This window comes from Lissotriton helveticus, chromosome 11 (assembly GCF_964261635.1).
Source record: "Lissotriton helveticus chromosome 11, aLisHel1.1, whole genome shotgun sequence".
NCBI classification, from domain to species: Eukaryota; Metazoa; Chordata; class Amphibia; order Caudata; family Salamandridae; genus Lissotriton; species Lissotriton helveticus.
In genome coordinates, this window is record NC_136072.1 from 1,116,275,686 (window position 1) to 1,116,297,075 (window position 21,390).

Genomic DNA, 21,390 nt, shown 5'->3' on the forward strand with positions numbered 1-21,390 from the left:
TAGTGAAGGAGTGAAAGAAGCAATGAAAAAGATACCACAAGAAGGTGAAGTGATGTACAGTCAAATCAAAACACCCTTGAATGTCAAGTTTAATCCAGTGCCAAATGTGAACTATGAAAGATACATATTTAGTCAAGAATGCCAGAGACCAGATTAAACCATCAATACGTTCATTGAGAGACCGGAGGTTCTGATGAAGCACTGTAAATCCAAATATTTTAATGATGAGGAAGCTATGCCTCTGAGTAATCGATGGATGTCTGTCAGATTCCTTTTGACAGCAAACGCAGAAGGAAACCCTGAGCTTGGAACAAGTAATCAAGGCTGCTTGCGCTGAACAACGTGCTGTTCATCAAGCAACTGACATGGAGGCCGAAGTGCGTCAGTCGTGAGCATGAAAAGGGATCCAAAGTACAATGCCAAGGGACACAATGCAATGTCTCCATGGAAAAAGAAAACATTTCACAGATGTGGACTGGCATTTCCACACAAAGGTACATGTCCTACCATTGAATAGAGATGCATTGACAGTGAAAATGCATACCATTTTGTGACAACTTGCATGGTGAGGTGAAAAGTAAGTGCATCACAGCATGAAGATAAAATTGCTGACCTAACGCTACCTCAACAACGTTCAGCATGCTCCCACAAGGCCAAGAGGTCATACCAGCTTGAGGCAAATCGACAACAAATGAAGTTGATCATCGTCTAAATCATCAACAAAGAGTTCCTCAGCATCAGTGTTCAAGTGAAAGTGACAATGACAATTGTGCCATGTTGATGTTTACTTCAAAATGGCATGCACATGTGGGACTAGTCAAATGTGAGGAAAAATACACCAAAACAATTTAAACATTGTCTGAAGATGACTCTAAAGGTAAAGGGGTGTTTGATACCATTCATAATTGTCAGCAGTGCGTCAATAAGTATCATGCCTGTGGAAAAGTATCAAGAATTGTCTCTGTTACCAAAGCTCACGAAGTCAGAAACTAAAGTATGCACAAGGGCAGCTTCGATGCCCTTAAAGAGTCAAAGTTCTTTTGTAGCAATGATGAAGAATAAAGAAACTGTGGTAAGAGCACCTATTCATGTGCTTCAAGGAACTGCTTCAAGTGACTGCTGAACACTGCTGCGGATTTAAAACTGATATTAGTAAACTACAATATGAATGCTCATCGTGAAATTGTAAGTGAATTTCCTTCATTATTTAATGGTTTAGGAAAACTCAAAAAATGATAGTAAAGTTATTTATAAATGAGGATGTTCGTCTTGCTGATCAAAGACACAGACGAAGGGCCTTTCACTTGCAAGAAGCTGTTGAAAAGGAACATAATTTGTTGCTTTAACCTCATAATTGAATGCTCCACTGGTCGAATATCATGGGTGTCTCCCATTGTAGTAGTGCCTCAAAATGACAGTAATGGAGCTGTACACATATGCGTTGACATGCATCAGGCCAACAAGGCAATTGAGCGAGAAAGGCATCCCGGTCCTCGTATTGATGATATGATAATTCAATTGAATAGTGCAAAGTTCTTCTCTCAACTCAACTTAAATCAAGGATATCACCAACTCCAAATAATCCAGGTATATTAAAACCTTTTCTATGCACATTTGTCAGTTTTGCTATAAGCAATTAAGTTTTGATGTATCCTCTGCTGCACAAATTTTCCAGGACCTCATTCAATGTATCATACAGCCTGAAGTAAATGCATTTAACTATAGTGATGACATTGGTTTTCGGAGCCATACAGAAAGAGCATGTCAAAGCTTTCGTCAAGTATGTTGTCATTCAAGGGTGTTTTGATTTGACTGTACATCACTTCACCTTCTTGTGGTATCTTTTTCATTGCTTCTTTCACTCCTTCACTAGCCATATTCCTCTGATACTTTCTAAACTTTTTATCATCTTTTTCATTTATTGCAGACAACATCTTGCTGTTTGTAAGCCATCTCGCAGATAACCTGAGCCCCATCATCCTTGAAATGTTAAGATTTGGTCGGTTTTAAGGACTCCAAATAAATTGGGGGAAATCTGAATTGTTCCCACTTACTGTAGCCATGGCTCCTGTGCTGTTCAAAAATCTCTTGAGGGGAGGAGCTTCGCGGGCATCCATGATGGTCGCGTGAGCACAGAACTCCCGAGACCCGCGCCGCCCTTCGCAAATATCCTGCTAATTTCCTGCTTCTGATGATGGGCTTTTGAAGGCGATCCTTGGCTGACCCTAATATTCCTTTCAAAATTGAAATCGGACGTCAGAAGCCACTTTTACATCGGCTCGTGCTTTTACGGCCTGCCCCGGGACGGGGACGGGACTCTGCTGATCTTCAGACTGGGGAGTAGTTGCACAACAACGGCCAGAGGGGTCTTTCCCCTGGCGGCCTCACATCAACTTTCAGTTTCGCTTTCCTACTCCAGGCTCTGATTGACTGGCATTCTTTTTGATCTATTCCGGATCTGGCTGACTTCGCTCTACTGCTGTGTGCCTTCTTCCGTGATGGTCTGGCCTCCAACCCTATTGGCATTTTCTCTCCTTTGGCCCCATTTCGTTTACTTTTAGCCTCATCGTGATCGGCCATTTTCACCAGGTCTCGAGGGCCCTCCGGGGCTCTGTCTTCAAGATGGCCTCCAAACCAGACACTGAGAAGCGCAAGACAAAAACGCCTCTCCGTGGGGGACTAACTCAATCTAATGTGATGGATCGCTACACCCATCCTAAGGGATCCCCCAGCGGCACTGGCCGTACTCCTGAAGACCCCACGGTGGACCTTGCTGCGCCCACGGAGGTATCGCTTCAAGACGTCATGAGTGCCATCACCAGTATGAAGGCCTCTATGGGACAGCAGTACGAGGCCCTCGCCTCTAAGATCGATGCGGTGGCTATCGATGTCACGCTGATTAGAGCGGACCTGGCAAAGACCAATGAAAGGGTCAAGACGTTGGATCTGAAGACCTCCAGCCTGACGATTGATGTCACGGAGGTACAGACTGAGATCGGCAACTTGCGTTCGTCACAGGACATGGTGGCCCGTCGGCTTGGGGAGTTTGAAAATAGGGCCCGGCGTAATAATGTACGCATTATAGGTTTTCCGGAAAATCCTGAAGACGCCGCCACCGACACCTTGGTGGAAGACCTGGTCCTGAATCACCTCGCCCCCGCCGGTCTCAGTAAATTCTTCGCTGTTGAACGGGCCTACCGATTTCTGCGTGGGAAGCCGAAACCGGGTGCCCCCCCGAGACCCATTATTGCCACACTCTTCCATTTTCGGGACAGGGACGCTATCCTTCGGGCTTCCCGTGAGGGCGGCCCTGTGAAATTTGACAACACCACTGTGAACTTCTATCCCGATTTTACTCCACTGGTTCAGCGGCAGAGAATGGGGTTTCGGGGAGTGAGGCGAAGACTGCGCGATTTGGACCTTAAATACGCCATGTTTTTTCCAGCCAGACTACGAATCGAATATGAGGAACAAACGTTTTTCTTTGATCGTCCGAACAATGTCAGTGACTGGCTTGATTCCCTGCCAAAAAGAGGTGATCGAACTGAGCACCCCGGTCCGGCTGACGGTGGCTTGCCGGAGCTAGAGTGACACTATGTTTCCCGACTTCTGAACTTTCCGTCTATTTGTCAGCTGAGTTTGAATATTTGTTCTTTTGTTTTATTCTGGATCGGCCCAAGGGTAGTGGGGGTGTAAGGGGTCTCTTCCTCCTCCTGGGTTTCTTTGTGTAGATTAGTTTAATGATTGGGCAACAGGCACACTGCAAGTTGGGGTGGCTTTTGAGTCGTACGCAGGGGTGCAGGGTGGGGGGCGTTGTAACGGGTACAAGTGGGGAGGTGGTGGGGGGGTGTTCGTATGTTTTCTTTTTTGTTCACAAGGCACTGTATTGTTTTTTGTCCATTTCGATCATTGGGTCCTGTGAGGGGTGTGCTCTGTCTCTTCCACGGGAATGGGGGGTAGTGAGTTGAGACTGCTGTCCTGGAATGTCAATGGTTTGGGTGACAGGATAAAACGTGGGGTTGTGCTGCAGTTTCTTAAACGCCATTCCCCCGATATTGTTCTTTTGCAAGAAACGCACTTAATTGGTAACGCATGCCAAGCTATGAATAGACGTGGATACCCACTGGTCGCTTACTCTGGGTTCACTTCCGGCTCCAGAGGAGTGGGTATTCTCATTCGGTCCTCCCTCCCATTTGAAATTGATGATGTAATACTCGATGACAGGGGGCGCTATGCTGCGCTCACGGTAGATGGGAGGGCAAGACGCTTTCCATACTCACGCTGTACGTCCCTCCGGGCCTGCAGGCGTCCACTTTTGCTGACCTTGGGCGGCTCCTATTGGGTCTTCCTGAGGGTCTTCTGATCCCGGGTGGTGATTTTAACTCCGTGGTCTCCGGCACTTTGGATCGCCACCCTCCTAGGGATTTGGCTAGATCTCAATTGTGGCTGGCCGACATGCTGGACACTTTTGGCCTTATAGATAGTTGGAGGTTGATGCACCCTACGCAGCTACAATATACCTTTCTCTCAGGGGCCCATGGTAGTCTTTCCAGGTTAGATTATTTCTTAATGCCAGCAGCACAATTATCCTCTATCAAAGAGATACGTCAGCTCCCGAGGGGCATTTCTGATCATTCCCCCCTGTGGCTTAGTGTCGAGGCTGGGGTGGGGGGGCGAGGGTAGAGTGGCTCCTATAAACCCCTAGTATTTTCGCAATCCTAAAACCCGCTCTGCACTGCAGAAATCCATTGACCATTACTTCGATGAAAATGTGGGGTCTGTTTCTTCCTCTGTCTCACTGTGGGAAGCCTTCAAGACTGTTATTCATGGACATTCACTGTCTTTGATTGCTGCTTCCAAGAAGGCTAAATGTGAGGAACTTGCACGCATCGAAACTGAAATAACTGTGCTTGAAAATGCCCTTGAAGTTGCTGTTACTCGTTCTAAATTGTATTCCCTTAGTTTGAAACAAGCTGAATATAGGGCCCTTGTGACTAACGCGGCGAAAGCGATGAATAGAGAGCAACAGGGTAGGATGTATGACTTGGGCGATAAGGCCGGTAAACTGATTGCGTGGCTGGACAAGAAAGAGAGAGTGAATCGTGTCGTCCCTGTGATTGAAAGGCTTGATGGTGTGTGTGTTACTGACCCAGCTGGTATTGTCGAGTGCTTTGCTGATCATTTCCAAACCGTATACGCCTCGGTCAGTAATAGGGATGAGGAGGATTCCCAACTGTTGTTGCGAGACATAGCATTGCCTCGCCTCTCTGATGATGATAGAGCCCTATTGGATGCGTCTTTTACTATAGATGAAGTTGCTGTTGCCATACGTTCCCTTCGCTCCGGCAAGGCACTGGGTCCTAATGGTTTGCCTATTGAACTATATAAGCTACAACCCGACAAAATGGCGCCCTATTTAAGGAATATGTTCCTTGAGGCTTTCGAATCTGGTTCTCTCCCCGCTGATCAGCGACTAGCTACCATAGTTGTAATTCACAAGGAGGGTAAGCCGCGCGATCGCCCCTCGTATCGGCCTATTTCACTACTTAATGCCGAACCTAAGATACTGGCAAAATTGCTAGCCAATCGGTTGATTACGGTGATTAGCGACTTGATCCATCGGGATCAATCCGGCTTCATTCCACACCGGAATACCGCCCTCTTTGGAGACTTCATGGAGTTCTCGCGAGAGCTGGGACTCTAACTGAGCCGCACATTTTGGCCTCCTTGGACGCCACTATGGCTTTTGACACTATAGAATGGCCTTATCTTTGGGCGGCTCTCTCCAAATTTGGGTTTAGTCCGACATTCATCGCCTGGGTGAAGTTTCTTTATGAAAAGCCTCTCGCCCAGGTGGTTGTTAACGGTAATGTCTCTGGTGTCTTCACACTTGGGCGTGGCACCCGGCAGCGTTGCCCGCTGTCCCCGTTGCTTTTTGCCCTTGCTTTGGAGCCGCTGGCGGAGTGGCTCCGTTGGGAGCCTTCCATGAAAGGCATTAGGTGGACTCCCGACTTTGAGGACCGAATCTCGCTATACGCGGATGACATCCTTTTATTATCTTACATCCCCCCAGAAATCCCTTAATGTGCTTTTTGATGTCTGACCTCCTTCGGGAAGAACTCGGGTCTCATTATTAATTGGACTAAATCATGTGTCTATGTTCTGTCTGGTGAGCTTCCCCCACTGCCTCGTAGATTCCCGATTCAAATTGCTGATACTGGCTTTAAATACTTGGGGATTTATGTTTCCTTGGATCCCGCAGTTCGCTTTGAACGCAATTTGCTACCCCCTCTTCACCGGCTCAAGCTTGACGCTGCACGATGGCGACAGTTGCCTCTGTCGCCACTGGGTCGCGCGGCCCTTTTCAAAATGATGTCGCTGTCCAAAACTTTTTTGACCCCATTCCATCCGGTTATTTTCGTGAAGTGGAGCATCTGCAGAGGCGGCTGATCTGGGACGGGCGTGCGCGAATCGCCCTGTCTAAGCTCACGCTTCCGTGGTATGATGGGGCATCGCCCTCCCAGATATCAAGCGCTACTATTGGGCTTCTCAATTAAGTACTATTAACCACGCAACTTACGCTCCTGGTCCTACCCCGGCCTTTGCCATGGACAAGCACCTCTTGCCCGGTGGGAATTTTAATAGAGCGCTATATTCCAAGGGGCTTCATAGGACGTTGACCGGGCCCACGAAAATCGCAGTAAGAGTGTGGCACAATGCGACTGCGTCCTTGGGATGGTGTGATAGGTTGACGCGTGCGACTCCCTTGTATGCTTCCGAGGGTTTGGGTATTCTGTGGCGGACGAAAGGCTTTGATAAATGGGACATGATTGGTCTAAGTAAGGTAGGTGACCTCTGGACTAAAGGCAGTGTGAAGTCCTTCGAGGTGCTCAAGACGGAATATGAGCTTGGAGACAGGGAATTCTTTAGATATGCCCAGGTACGTCATGTTCTGCTGTCAGTTTTTGCTGTAGGAACTGCTATTCACGAATCCTCGCCTCTCGAGGACCGTATTCTGGACGGCCACGTCCCTGATAGTACAATTTCACTGATTTACAAAAAATTGATCAACACCAGAATCGACTTGCTTGCGCACCTCAGGGCTTTATGGATTGCCGACGGATTGGAACTGGATGACGAGGATTGGCAGTCCGCTTTGTCCTCGCCTAAAGAGGTTGCCATACCCACCCACCTTCAGTTTATCCAACTTAAGATCCTTCACCGTATGTATGTCACTGGTCCGAGTCTGGTTCGAATGGGTTATTCGTTGGATGGGCTATGTAAGCGTGGCTGCGGCGTGATTGGCACCTTCCTACACATTTTGTGGGAATGTCCCGTAGTGGCTGGTTTCTGGTCCCGAGTACATGCGATTATGGAAAATGTCACGGGGGTTCCGCTTCTACCTGAAGCCCGGCGCTGCCTCTTGAATGTATGGGAACCTAACGATTATAATACTTCTCAGATCAGCTGGGCGACCCTCGGCAACATGGTTGCTAAGAGGGATATTGCACAGCTATGGGGTTCCCACAGACCACCCACAGCACTGGCGTGGAAGGAGAACATGGACTGGTGCATGTTTAGGGAAAAAACAGTATACCTGTCCCGGGGCAGGCCCAAAAAGTGGAACAGAATTTGGTCACAGTGGAATGCTTATCGTGGAAATATATGTACTCCCCCACATGACTCTACTCTGATGTCTCCTTGTCCCCCTAATTGGCATTCCCAGTGATTTGTTTTGATTGTATATATTGCACTGTTTCCCCGCTGCCCCCCCCCTCTCCGCTATTGCTTTTCATTATACTGTACGTTTTGGATTGTTCAGAGCTGCTCCCGCATGGACTCAAGATTACCATCACCATCTCTTTGCCTTGTGTTTTTGTTTTTATTGTTTGTTGTTACCTTCAATAAAAATGTTAATAAAAAAAAAAAATCTCTTGAAATGGTGCGAGGTTAGGGTAGAATACGTAGGCATTCATATTCATCACAATAAAGAACAAGAGCTCCTGCTTAACTGTGGCCCGTCGATGGATTGTTTGACGTAATTGAGGGTTGGATTTGTCTACCGCTTTCCATGGCAGCTGCATAGCCTTTATCAAAATGGTGGCTCTCTCCTATTTGCTAGGCCTGGCGTGAAGGCCTCATGCTCATTGGCGGTGATCTTTTATACTCTCCCTTATTACCGCTTCCGGATAACCGGTGGCTAACTCCTGCACAGGAAACCCTTGCAAAAATACACTGATGCAGCATGCATTAAACATGTTTGTGGATCTATTCCCGGATGGTCATGTTCTTTTGCGCGATGACAACGTGTGCTTTGCTGCTGCGAACCCTATTGACCAATTTGTCTTGCGGCACGACCACAGTGCACTTTGCACTCAGGACTTCACTTATCCCCTCGCACCTGCCGGGTTCACTCCCCTGACCACATTGATAAAAGATACAGATGGAGGGTACCTTGTTTCTTAGCACTACTGCACAAGGCTGGCTTTACTGCCAGGTATGGGAGCTTGAACTGCAATGGGCCATTTCGGACAAAACTTGGTATTTATTGCTGTCAACAAATATAACTAATTTCTCCCAATCACAGACATAAACTAAACTCTATTAAAAACTCATTAAAAAATACACTACAAACTCCTTAGGCTTTCAATATACTACTTCCAGTTTCCTGGCTAAGATTGACCCCACAAAGTCCTTGAATTGCCCTAAATGCCATGTCACTGACCCTGACTTTGCACACTTGACCTGGACGTGCACCTATGTGGGGGACTTCTGGATTGCTTTGTTCTCCCAGCTCCCCTTTAATGGTAGGGTTCACTTTGGTTCCTGATCCACTCCTCGAATTGCTGGGTTACGTGCATGATGTTCCATGGGGGGTCAGTAGGTTCACTGCAATGGCTCTGCTTCTGGCCAAACGTGAAATAGCTTTGTATCGGGGCAGCTCAAATTCTGTGGATGGATGGATAAAGAGCCTCACCTTTTCTGATACTAACAGCTGAATCTATGCTTCCTTACAACCATCTCATCTCGGCCATGGGACATTTGGAGACCATTCCATGCCTATTTACAACAGCGTGAACAGCCTGAGTCTGAATGAAATCATACCCTTATTTCGTGGTCTTCATAACATGGGACTCATATACAGATGCCTTTTTTTTAATTGCCCTGTGGATGTTTATGTACTCCAAAAATGCGTGTACGCTTTCTGCTTACATTATTGTTTCCATATGGTTCGGAATATTTACTGATGTGCAGCTTCTTTTGCAATGATGGCATTATTGATTGATTGGTCCTTCTATTCTTGATGCTATTACACTCAACATTGTTCCCTAATCTCCCTCGGGTGACCGACTTGTCTCATTCTTTTTTTTGCAAATGTAACTGTATACTACTGCTACCACCACCCACCATGACACCCTAGGAAACCAAACCATCACTCTGTGCCCTGCAATCTGTGTCTTTGTGAAACTGCTAGAGGTCCCCTCGCAACTCCTGTGCCTTCAGTCTGTGGGTCCATTTGAAGGACAATCCTGATTTTCTTGGGCTCCTCTGATTGTTCCAGGCTTGCCCTGACTCCCCTTGCTGTGGTGAGTCCTCTGGTCCTTGCTGGGACAGACCATAATCTATTTTGACCTTCTTCATGGTGTGCCGTTGACAAGGCTTGTTGATGCTCCCGCCGGACACCAACCCCTCAGAACTCAACATCCTTTGTGGGACAGCTCGCATCCGGCTCCTGGTTGTCCTCGATATCTAATTTTCCCTGCAGCTGTAGAGTCAAGATCTCCTATGTCGCATCTGAAGCACCAGACATCGGTGGGCATTCGTCTATCAAACCCCTGGTCACTCCTGAGTGACCCAGACTCTGTCCCCTCTGCTTTCAGGTTCCTTCCATCAAGAATCCGCCTGTGGAGTCCATCGGACATTTTTCTTCTTTTCAGCAGTTGCATTTCTTTGAAGACTCCCATTGAGAACGACTGCGATTTCCGACGCCACTTCAGCCCTATGCATGTGGTTTCCCTGGGATAGGTAACTCTGGTACTTCGGTATCCAAAGGTGGGGTGGTTCTCCAGCCTTCTATGTTCCAAAGGGTTTCCGTGTAATCCAATGTGAAGGGTCCTTGAACATTAGAACTGCAAATGTAACTTTCTCATTGAATTGCACGTAGCACACTGTTGTGTTCTCACACTGCACCCGTCCTCCATGGGGTCCCTATTTACTCCCCTAGGGTGGTTCCTTGGAATCCCAGCGATTCTACATCCTCTACACAATGTCTTGACTCAAGTCGTGGTTCTTATACCACTATTTTGTAATATGGTTTGGTCTCCCCCTGGAGACTACTGTGTATTAGTGCTACTTACTATTGTTTCTGTGCTACAGTATTGTGTCCTTTGTGTTTATCTGTGTGTAGCAGATACTGTGAGGTATTTAAGGGGTTGTAATAATAAATATATATTCTTATAACTAATGTGTGACTCTCCTTTCATTTAAACAATACAATAAGGTTGCATTCTGGTAAAACAAGCTGCTTAACATTCCTTCAAGACTAAGCCTGAAGGCTGCTCTCCACAGCTACCACTTGGATAGCTTTCTAAGGTTATCTTTGACCTCTTAAATCACCATAAGGGTTGTTTGGACTGGTGCAAGGTGCCCACTTTAACTAGTAGACATCATATACCAGGCCAAAGTCTTACACTGATCATATCCTTTTGTCACACTGTTGCTTTGGTGAGGAAAAGAGAGGCCAGCATAACAAACTGGCTCCCTAGTCAACAATATGTCTGGCAAAACCTGGAGTACTGCAGACTGACACCAATCAGCAGGACTGGTTGGTGAAAAGAGTAATAATTGGCAGAAAGGTCAAGGAGTATGCACGCTATTTTGTGTAATGTGTCTATTTTGCTTATTTTTGTGAGGAAGAAAATTAGCTTTTCTCTCCTGTTTGTGAAGTATCTTTATTCGACCTTGCAGAGTTGAATACAGATTTAATACAGACTGATAATCATAGAGAAGGTGGTTAAGTTCCATGACCATTTTCTGACTGCGGAAAGGAAGGTTGGAGATTGGCCAATTGCAGGCCAGGATTTAGGAGTCAGGAAATGTTTCCTTCAAAAGGGTGATGAGGGCCAAGAATTATACCAGAGAGAAGGGTGCCCTTGATCAAGTTATTTGTGTCTGTCCTAGGGGGGATGGGAATTTGTTCAAGGCATGTTGCTGATCAAGTCTCTATAAGTGCTTTTGTGCTGAAGACCCATTTAGACCCTGAAGGAGGTGAAGAAAATTGTAGTGGAGGAGGTGAAATAGTGGTAAGGGTGCCATTTTTAGAAATAGGCAATTGATTTGTTAATTGTGGCATTTTTGGACTCAAATAACTTGAGGAAATCTTTGCAGCGGTTTTAAGATATACATGGGTCACTTCTTAGGGCATAAGGGGTGGTGAGTTCCTAAAAAGCAATGAAAATGTTTTTATGTATTTGGTGCCTTGTGAAAGTGTTTAACAATGTATGCCCTTTTGACTCTCTTAATTGCATTGTGATCTCTTGTGAGTTTTGTAGTGGATTTTGACCATCAGTCTAGTATATTTCAAGTTTAAGTTGGCACATTTCTACTCGGCAAGGTCCTCATTCAAATACTTGTTGGTGGTTTTGAGGACCAGCATTCACGAATATACGATGTTATCCCGCATACTTTCATCCCGCATACCATTACTCCGCATTTTTCACAACGAAAATGCAAATGCTCCGCGATACAATTACCCTGCAAACTTTCACTCCTCATATTACTCTACCACGCATGCCTTTACAATGCAAACGCATGCGTGGTGAAGTCATAAACTGTGTAAAAGTGCTTTACCTTTTTATATATATATATATATATATATATATATATATATATTTCCAATCCTGGCTTGGCTATTTCAAAAGAACAGGCACCGACTCCGTGGATGAAGATCAAAGGTTTTTATTTGCCAATAAGAACGATCAGACGCGTTTCGGCGGACAAGTCCGCCTTGTTCACTACATCTATATATATATATATGTATATATTACCTACTGGCGGTCGCTAGTAGGTAGTTATAGTTAGGACCTAGTTTCCATAGGAAATCCGCAACATTCTATTTGGAATAACTTTGGCGCCGATCGACGAATCTTCGTGAAATTCTCCAAGAAAATGGCCTAATCCACTCCGGTCCTTCCCTGAAAGTTTGGGGGTGATTCATCAAGCGGGGGACGAGAAAAAAGGGGGGTCCCAAGACGTGTTTTCCCCATGCAATTTTCCATAGGGACCTTTAAGTGAGGCTACAGCCCGAACTGCTGAACGGAATTACACCAAATTTGGTAAAAAGGTAGAGTTCGGTTCGCAGATTGCGCTTTTTGTTAAATGGTGTTAATCCGTTCAGTAGTTTCTTAGAAAATCAAAAGTAAAATCATAGATATATCTATAGACGAAGTACCGTACGCTTACAGTACACGTACCTTCCCGAGCATGAGCTTTATGCTAATTGGCTAACACTCCAACCAGAAGTGTTGGCAGCCATCTTGTGCCTCGGTAGAACCGAGGCACAAGAAAGCAGCTAAAGAAACGCGCAAAGGGGGCAGGGTAGAAACACCCTGACCTCCTAGGCCTGCTCAGGGGTCCTACAAGGACCCCCAAGGCCCCCCCACCCAATTTTTTTAAAATCACGGGATACCCCCCCCACGGCCCCCAACAAGGAGGGACAGGCCCCAGGGGATGCGATCCCCGGGACCAGAAGTGGCCCGGGAGGGGGGCCACGCGGCCCCCCTCCCCCCCAAACACTTTTTGAAAAAAGATGTAGGCCGGCCCCGGGGCCTCTAGTGGCCTGAGGAGGGGGGCTATGCAGCCCCCTTCCTAATTACAAAAATAAAATAAAAAAATGCCCATCACCCTGGGGATGGGGTCCCCGGGGCAGAGTATGGCCTTGGGAGGGGGACCACACAGACCCCTTCCCGATTTTTTTTTTTTTAATTGGGGGCAGGCCCTGGGGGGTGGGGTCCCCAGGGCCAAAAAAAAAGAAAAAGAAGGGGGCTACACAGCCCCCTTCTTAAAAGTAAAAAAAAAAATGGAATCGGGAGGAGGCCACGCTCCTCCCTGCACCTCTCTGGTGCGTTTGCAGAGGGGGAATTAATTCCCCCTGCATACTGGGGGTCCCTGGTGGCCAACTAGCCTACCAGGAACCTCCAGTATGCATTGCAGAGAGGTGTAAAAAGGGGTGTGGCCTCAGAACACCTCTCTGCAACACAGCCCCCTGGCACATACTGGAGGTTCCTGGTGGGCTAGTTGGCCCCCAGGGACCCTCAGTATGCAAGGAGAATTAGTTCCCCCTCTGCAAACGCACCAGGGGGCTGCATTGCAGAGAGGTGTAAAAAGGGGCGTGCCCTCATTACAGCTCTCTGCAACGCAGCCCCCTGGCACATACTGGAGGTTCCTGGTGGGCTAGTTGGCCCCCAGGGACCCCCAGTATGCAAGGGGAATTAGTTCCCCCTCTGCAAACACGCCAGGGGGCTGCTTTGCAGAGAGGAGTAATGAGGCCACGCTCCTTTTTACACCTCTCTGTAATGCAGCCCCCTGGCGTATACTGGAGGTTCCTGGTGGGCTAGTTAGCCCCCATGGACCCCCAGTATGCAAGGGGACTTAATCCCCCAACTTAGAACGCGCTACGGGGCGTGTTTTCACAGTAGGGGGCGGGGCTTGAGGTGATATGTGTGTAAACATGCCCTGTGGCGCGTTTTAAGTTGGGGAATTAATTCCTATTCAATCCAGAGGTCACTTAGGGGCCAACTAGTCCAACAGGTACCTACACTAAGCGCCACGGAGCTGCGTTGCAGAGTGTTGTCAAAAGGGGGCGTGCCCTCTGAACACCTCTCTGCAAAGCAGCTCCCTGGCGCATACTGGAGGTACCTGGTGGGCTAGTTGGCTCACAGGGGACCTCAGGATTGAAAAGGAATTAATTCTCCAACCTAAAACGAGCCACAGGGTGTGTTTGCACACATGTCACCTTAGGCCCCGCCCCCTTCCTTCACTATTAAGCGAAATATACCTCTAAAATCAACCGATTTACTCACTGATTTACTCACCTGTTATCAGGAGAGACCTCAGTGCTGCATCTTTCAGCCCACTACTGATCCTGAAAAGTTATTCTAATCGTAGTTACAGTAACTTGAATTTCCTTCCATAGGCTAACATTGACTGGTTTCACTTGGAAATTCTTCTAAGTGTGGAGTTTTGGAACTTTAAAAAATCCCTCAAAAATCAGCCGAAGTACGAATTCCGATTTACTCACCTGTTATCAGGAGAGACCTCAGTGCTGCATCATTCAGCTCACTACTGTTCCTGAAAAGTAAATTTAACTGTACTTAACAGTAACTTGAATTTCCTTCAATAGGATATCATTACCTGCTATATAAAATATATATCAATTAAAAAAATATAATATAAAAAAAAATATTACAATTTCAATATTTAAAAAAAAAAAAAATCAATTTATATTAAAAATATGTAATGTAATTAAAAAAATAAAAAATCTATAAATAAATACTTTAAAACAATGTAGTAAATTAGTATAAAAAATATAACAAGTAATACATTTAAAAATTATCATTTACAAAACCTTTGAAATTCACTGAAAAAACCATAGGTTTCAGCCACGTTATAGTTAGGAATTAGCTTTTAAAAAACCTTAGAAATTCACTGAAAAAACCATAGGTTTCACACATGTTATAGTTAGCTGGACATTTCACTCATATAAAACCATTGAAATTCCTCCGTTATAGTTAGTTCAGCTTACTATAACTCACGCGCCCGCAATGCACTGCTGATGACGTCACATATTACATCACTCATGACATGGTCAGTGACATCACTCATGACATCACTGATGACATCACTGATGGCACAGGTATAATTCCTCCTCAGTCAGCCTGTCAGGAAGACTGATACCTCCTCACATCCAGGCCCTTAGTACACTGTCTGGGTGTGATGAAAATCTCACTACAGGAAGACAACATGTTCAGTTGGCACCTAGACACAGACTGTAAGGCACTGATAGGTTTAGGTTGCAAAGACAAGTTTCTAAAAATATAATTTCCAAACCAGTAAATTAAAACCCAACTTTACCATTATGTTGGATTTTAAATTACTATTAAAAGGAGTATTTGAAATAGTTTCCCAGCAGCTCCCAAACTGAACATATCCCTTTTTAAAAGTAATGGGGTAAACCAGTGTTAGTCTTTGGGAGGCTAGCCTTATCACAGTGAAAAAAAACTTAGGAGATTTTTAATGCCAGGATATGGAAATCATTAAACATGTCCTACTTTTTAATTATCATGCACCCTTCCCTATGGGCATTTAGGGCCTTCCTTAAGGGTGATATATTAATACGCAAAAAGAATATTTAAGAAGAAGGTTTAGGTCTGGCAAAAATCTTATTTTGACAGGTCGAAATAGCAGTTTAAACTGCACATGCACGCTGCAGGGATAGGCCTGGACACATGTTTTACAGTGCTACTTTAGTGCATGTTACAATGAGTGCTGCAACCCACTTGTAGTATTCAATTTACAGGCCTTAGGTACATGTAGTACCATATACTAGGGACTTAAAAGTAAATTATATGTGCAAATTAGGTGTCCACCAATTGACCTATGTTTGGAGGGGAAAGCACTATCACTTTAACCTCTGGCTGGCAGCGGCATAGTGCGGCAAGTCATGGGACCAGCAAAAATGGATTCATCTAATGAAAAGTATTGGAAGAAGGCAGAGTCCAGCTCTGCTTCAGCTGAGTCCCAGAGCAGCAGGTAGCATGGCAACAAACAGAAAAGCAGGCCTTCCAGATCAGCCGTCCAGTTGAGTGCTTTGAGCAGCACAGTAGTTCTTCTGACAAAGGTTCAGTGTAGTTCCAGATGTGTCTGATTTGCTTTGGGTCAGAGACTCAGTACGTTAAACCCTAATGTGCCTTTGACGTGGGGGAAACTTCAAAGAGGACTTTAAAGCGCACAAATATCCTTTTAAAACCAATCCTGCCTGCCAGTCTACATGTGGGGGGTTATCACTCCTTTGTGTGCTGTCAGGCTGCTACCTTTGAAGTGTAATTGTGAGACCCTTCCTGCTGAGGAAGGGCCCACAGAATGCAAATGTATGCAGATGGGTACCTAGCCACACCTAGCCTTCCTGTGTTTCTGGCTGTTTGGAGGGAATACACAAAGAATAACTGTCACCCAGCCCAGACATGTATTGGAGACAGGCTGCAAGGCACACAGAGTATTAAGAGCAGAGATATGTCTACTTTCGAAAAGTGGCATTATCAACAACAGTTGTAAAATCAGCCTTTACCAGCGAAGAGGAGTTATCATTAACCATTCCAAAATTATTAAATATGATGCAGCTATTCCTTTCTAATCAGGAATTTTAGCTTAAAGGTAATTTAATGAATTTCCAATGCTAGCCAACGAGATGAGTAGGCCTCAATGTAGTGAAAAATGAATTTAGGTGTTGGTCACTACCAGAACATAAAAAACATAAAAGTACATGACCTACCCTTCAGTTACACAGCACCCTGCCCTATGGGCTACCATAGGGACGACATATGTGCAATAAAAGGGGATTTTAAGACTTGGCAAGGGATTTTAAATGCCAAGTCTAGGTGGCATAAAACTGCAAGCACAGGCCCTGCAATAGAAGGCCGTGAAATGGTTAAGAGGCTACTTATGTGGGTGGCACAATCACTGCTGCAAGCCCACTAGTAGCATTTAATTTACAGGCCCTGGGCACATGTAGTGCACATTTCTAGGGACTTAAAAGTAAATTAAGCATACAAAGAGGGTAGTAGCCAGTGTTACCATGTTTAGAGGAGCATGCACAAGCACGTTAGTGCTGGTTACCAGTATTGAAGTGTGCAGAGTCCTAAAGCCAGCAAAAATTAGTACAGAAAAATGGAGGGAGGTAGACATAAAGTTGGGGGAGGCCACCTTAAGGCTGTCAGGCCTAACAAAAACAAAGGCTTGAAACTCCACCAATTTGTAGATGGCATGCAACTCTATTGAAAACTCTGCTTATTAAAGGACATCTCAACTCTCATAAAAGGAAGGGAAAGATATTCACCTGTGGGACAGATACCTACCTACCTACAATTAAACCCTAAGAAAATAGAATTCCTTTTAATTTCCAACAAGTCCAATAAAATGATTGACCAAGCCCTAATCTCAAAGCATACAGGCTGGGAATACTCCTGCAGCTGTGTAATCACTCGGTGTTATCATTGATAGCACCTTCCAATTTGGACCAAAGGTTAGCAAACGAGCACAGTCTGGCAACGTCCAACTAACCCAATTGAAAAGAATGAAGCACCTGTGGGAGGATGGGTTAGGGATGTGCTGAGGGAAAAGCGTTCCTGTCCCTTTACCTTTTTTTCCCTTCCACTTTGATTGCTACCCTTGGTTGATCATGTGTTTATCTGCATATATTTTATTTAGCGCTATTGCAACACACACAAATTCCTAAACTTGACTGATACGTACCAAAGGATGGGAGTGCCCCTTAGTAAGCTTCTACAGAATTGGTCCATGGAAGATACTGCCCACTGCTAATCACACAGACGCTATCAATAGTCCGTCAGAGATGAAAGCTGGCACTAGATATGAACGCACTAAGAAAAACAATGACTATGAATTCCGAGATCTTGGGTACAAAATTAAGATGAGGAATCAGACTCAAGAAATACTAAAATAGTATCACTTAATGTTAAGGGCCTGAACCACCCAGTTAAAAGGAAGAAAATCCTGGACTATATCCATAAACAGAAGGCAGACATTATTCTTCTACAAGAAACCAAACTTGATACTGAGCTAGCAGAATCTTTCCATAACAATAAAAACACAGACATAGCGTACTTGTTGGCGGAAGAGAAAGAAACAGGGTACTCACACTGGTAGCAAGGAAAGCTAGAACAGCAATAGATGTATTCTCTACCGAGACTCTTAGCAAATGAGTGATTTCAAAACATAGAAAACAGTACTCTACACTATATTTAGAAAACATATACACACTCACAAATGACGACCCAGACTTCTAGGAAGACCTAACAAAACAAATCAAATCTATCCCAGACTCTGAAATGCTAATTATTGCAGGAGATTTCAACCTACCTTGACCCTAACTTGGATAGAAAGTCCACGGGTCAATTTAGACCAAATAAGTCCCATATGTTTTAGAAGTCTTAAGTAGCAGATTCAACATGATAGATGCGTGGAGACTACAAAACCCAACAGAGAGAGATTACACTTTCTATTTCCTTCCAACACAACTCATACTCACGTTTCGACTACTTTCTGATCTCAGGCAACGCAGCCAGCAGAATAGATCAAACCCCAATAAAACCCAGGGTTATTTCTGACCACTCCTGTATCACTTTGACCATTACAGACCCCAACCCCACTTAAAGAACCCTTTTGGAGATTTAACAAAGATGTCCCCAACTCACCACAAACTAAAACAAAAATTGAGAAAGCAATAAAATATTTCTTAATAAAAAACATAGTAAATAACACCTCACACCTGACCAGATGGGAAGCCCTGAAATCCAGCACCAGAGGAGTAATAATTAAAATCAAGTCAAATATTAATAAAGCTGCTAACGCTAAGCTTATGCACTTAGAAAAGAATATAAATAATCTGAAGAAACTACATATGCTGAATAATGATCCCCTGACTCTAAACAATATACTAAACAAGCAATACGAGTATAATGAAACAGCCAGCACTAAAGCAGTAGTTTGGATAAATAAACAGAAAAGCTTACGTCTATGCAAGTACAACAAAGCAGGGAAGTTGCTAGCCTCATACCTCAAGTTCAAAATACAAAAGCCTGCCATTTATACAATTAAAGATGAAAACAGTACTATACAAACCAACCCACACAAAATTGCAGACACATTAAATATTTCTACCAACAACATTACGAAATTAACACCAATACTCAACAGATAAATAAAATAACAAAAAATACCTAGATGAAATATCACTTAAAACTCTAACAGATCAAGAAATGATCTTGATGAATGGCCCAATAACTTTACGAGAAATTGACAACACAATTAAAAGAATTAAATCAGGGAAGGACCCAGGGCCTGACGGACTTACCATCACTTTCTTTAAAACTTTCGCAGACACACTAAAACAACCTTTACTAAACCTATACGAGCAGTTTGCTTCCACTGGACAAGTGTCCGGCACCCCAGCCGAGGCTGTCATAATGGTAATTCCTAAGGAGGGTAAAGACCCCCTTCTCACCAAAAATACTAGCTTAACTGATAGAGAAACATATTTCTAAACTGATTCACCCATCCCAAGTAGGATTTCTCAAACACAGGCTTTCAAGCAACAACGCAAAGATGCTCTGCCATGCAATTGAAAAAGCAAAATTATCCAACACTCCAACAGTAGCCATCACACTTGACGTTGAAAAATCATTTAATAAAGTATATTGGGTTTTCCTACGTAAGACGCTAGAAAAGTTCCATTTGGGTAGCTTTCTGATAGACATGATCATGACACTGTATAAGGAGCCATCAGCGAGGGTAAGAGCAGGAGGAGCAATCTCGTCTAGCTTCTCACTCAAACAAGGAACAAGGCAAGGGTGTCCTCTTTCACTGGCACTTTTTTTATTACTTGTAATACAACTGTTTTTACAGTACTTAAGAGAAAACAATGATATTGCTGGTCTAACCTTTGGGGACACGGTGATCAAAGTAGCTGTTTACACAGATGACGTACTCGTTATCTCTGAGAGGGCGGAGGTAGCTATTCCTCCGCTTATGAAGTTGATACAGGACTTTTCAGAGGTCTCAGGATACACACTGAACAAAGATAAAATGGCAATGAAGCTGCTTAACAATTAAGGTAGTAGGGAAATAACAGGGGAGTCTGGCCTGACTTGGCAAACAGTATATTCTAGAAATGGTTGTGGTAGTACTTATTTTAAAAACATATACAACAGAAAAAACATTCACTCAATGTGATTCAAGGAAACGGAATTTAATTTCATGAGTTTAAACAGGCATTAAATGCGATATGAAGTCAAAGCATTATTGGTTAACAACACAATTGCTCCAATCAGGTAGCAGTGCATTCATTATTTACAGTGTTCTCGTTCTGAAGAAAAGGGAGGGTAGGGTCAATGGTAGTGAGTCAGTGGGTGAGGGACAGGGTAAAGGTATTGTGACATATATGCATTAATTACATAGAGATGGACCTTTCCAGCCTAACATTGGTCAATTGTTCCCATATAAACGCATAGTTCAAAGGTACATAATGTTTCAATTATTCAGTTCTTTGAGCTTGCGAACAGGTGGTAGATAGTCTGTGATTCGACACCGTAGATCTAGAGGGTGGTTTGTTCCTGACGTTGGGGTCTTCGTCAGGGCAGGGCAGGGCAGGGCAGAGCACCGAGGAGTAATTGAAATAGGTGGGGTCACTTTTACCCATGCACCAGGGACCAACCCGACCCACACCTGGGGAACCTCTACACATGACACATACCTCACAGATGGTCGAATCTTAGACCTTAGACTATTTACTTCAAACGGTTTTGATACCATTGCATAATAGAGTATTGTTAAGCTCAATATAAATGTCTTTCAATTTTAATACCATTTTCATTTGTAATAACCTCATTACCTTTAAGCATGCACAACTAAACCAATGTATCAATATCTTATACTTGGCCTGTTGATGCCATCGTGTGAAAGTACCTTACTAAATAATAATTGGACCAAGTATCATCATGTTTAGAGATCACCTAAACACAGAACCAAAGGGCGATCTTCGTCTGATTAAATCACAATTAGTATTGATATGATCCTGTTTAGTTGAAACAGAGTTTGATGCTACAGGCCGGCATGCAGTCAATGTCTTTTAATTCAAGGAGGGAATGTGTACAAATGATAATATCCCAGTCTTAGTTTTTGAAATATTTTACTCTAGTTGTCTATGGTTCTTTGAACAAGTTAAAAAAAATGAACAGGCACTGATAAGGTTTGATATATCCATAGCAATGTGAACTATAGGGTTAAAATGATTATCCACACTGTACACGGGCCCACCCCATTTCTTCTTGATTGGCCACCGCCCGTCGAGCCCCTGGGAAACATTGAGCTGCGTTACCACGAGGTGCACGCGCGCCCGGCAGCTTACTATATTAAGCATGAGAGTTTGCCTGATGAGCTCACTCTAGACGCCGAGCGCCTGACGAAAGGAGGTAAGCCCGCATAATTCCCCCTGATGGCCATATGTTATCTTATTGGATAACCTAACATATCCATCCGAGCAACCGAAGCATTGTAAAGGAATTAACTGTTCTCGGCTCTCGCCTGCATTCACGC

The 21,390-nt window shown here is 44.4% G+C and overlaps 1 protein-coding gene across 3 annotated transcripts in view; it reads right to left on the reverse strand.

Moving 5' to 3' along the window:
- The window catches only part of LOC144792677 (allantoinase, mitochondrial-like), a 410,909-nt gene that overhangs the window by 110,935 nt on the left and 278,584 nt on the right, over window positions 1-21,390 (reverse strand). The gene's annotated exons all lie outside the window — the stretch shown is intronic.